Here is a 2006-nt window from a genome sequence, read left to right on the forward strand (position 1 = left end):
GATTCTTTCCTGAATTTCTGATTCAAATGCAGATTGCAGAACTTTATTCATTTGAATTTTGCTTTATTAAGAAAGTTTTTTGAATCCCGAGGCAAATGATAGTCTGAGGTCGGGGGATCTTGACTTTATGATGGACGAAACATACAACTTGATCATTTGTTGTCTTCAGAAACACGCCGGTTTTTTGTTCTGTTTCGCTTCAATGACATTCCCTTTATGTCTCATCAATTTTTGATTGTAGAGTTCAAAATCAATAGTTGGGCTTAGCAGTAACAGCTAATAACTTTCACTAGCTTTTTCCTCCTTCTTGTCAATTCAGCTCTCTTTTCCATCGCCTTTTTCGTATGTTGGATATGACGTGTACTCGCACTTGGACATCGATACTGGCATTTAAGGCCATATATCTACAATTTCCTACTGAACTTTTTACACCACCCAATGTAATTACAGGAATTTATAGGTATTGGTTGGCTAACCGCTTGCTGCATATTTACAGTTAATACCAATGCGGGTCTATCTGGTCAGCAGTTTTCACCGCTATTCCTTAGTATTCTTGGCAAACATCTATTTTTAAATTAATAAATAATTACAGGCAGCATATTTATTTTCAAAAATCTACACCCACAATTTTTGTTGTTTGGCGGTTGGTCTAACATTATCTCTATCTTTATTTTATTTTATTTTATTTTTGTCTTAGTGCTTACAGCCGCAACAAACTGGTAGCGTAAGCGTTTCATATTTAGCAACTGAATTTCAGGCCATAAAATAAATTTTATCAATGTACACACACACACACATGCATACATGATTGGTTTATGGGCGCCACCACTTGTGCGCAGAGGCAGAGATTGCGCGAAAGCGCACAAATTTAGTCTAAGCCGCGTTCGTATGTTTGTATATAGCTGCCTACAGTTGCGGCCGCTGCAAATTTGGTGCGTTCGTTAGTTGATTAATTGCGCATCAGGCGAAGTCTTTAATGAAATGTCGGAAATTTAATTAAATTTCGTAAACGTAATCAGCATTAAACAACAATAAAAGCGCGCCAACAAAACTGGCGCTCTATGAAATGAGGGAAGGCGCAAAGTGCAGTTGTTGTTTTACTTTGTACAAAATGCATGCTTCACTATATAAATAAATAGTTATATAGCTGTATCTCAAAAATATGTACATTAGGGTGTCCAAAAAAGTATTTTGCGGATCGACATTATTTAGTTCCCTCTTAAAGTTTTCCATAAGGCAAAGGGAGGTTAGCTGGCACCAGCGAAATCCTTACTGGGGGTACAACCAGAAGAGGTTTGAAAAATTCAAGGATAAACTGAGAATCTTCACGGGCATTCTCATAGGCCATTGACCATTAATAGGCCATAGGCTATTCTGACTCTAGTCGATTATGCGACCAATCCCAGGAGACTCAAATGATCCTTCTTTTTGAATGCAGCATAGAAGAGAGGCACATACGCCAGTTCAACCCAGCTCTATCTTAAATTTAATAAGGGAACTTGTTCTGGTTTAGAGGGCACAAAAGACCAAGAGGTGCAAGAATCCAATAAAATTCAAACCTAAAATCTAAAATCCACTCTTAAATGCCCAAAAAATAGTACCCTGCCTTTTTTCAAAAAAATATTTCAATTATTTCTTACAGTTTCCTTTCGTTGTGCGCGTTACCTAAGTTTTTGCTTTAATGGGAGGTATTATTTATTTTTTTTTAAGTTGAACTGTTGGACATCATTTTTTTAACATTTATGGGAAATTAAAAGAGAAAGCTAAATAATATCGATTTGTAAATATCTTATACCAAATTTGCGGTAAACTACATTTGTTCCCTTGATAATTCAATGGTAATTTTCAAAGCGTTGGTGGCACGGGTAAATATTGAATAAAAATGAAAAATAGGCGTCTCATATTTTGGCCATAGAAGTAATTAAAGGAGTAACTTAAAAAAAGCTTTGTTTTGTTTTTTGATCACCCTAATGTATATAGATAGTACTTGTACATGTGCCAACCAG

The sequence above is a fragment of the Anastrepha obliqua genome, chromosome 5, assembly GCF_027943255.1.
Source record: "Anastrepha obliqua isolate idAnaObli1 chromosome 5, idAnaObli1_1.0, whole genome shotgun sequence".
NCBI lineage: Eukaryota > Metazoa > Arthropoda > Insecta > Diptera > Tephritidae > Anastrepha > Anastrepha obliqua.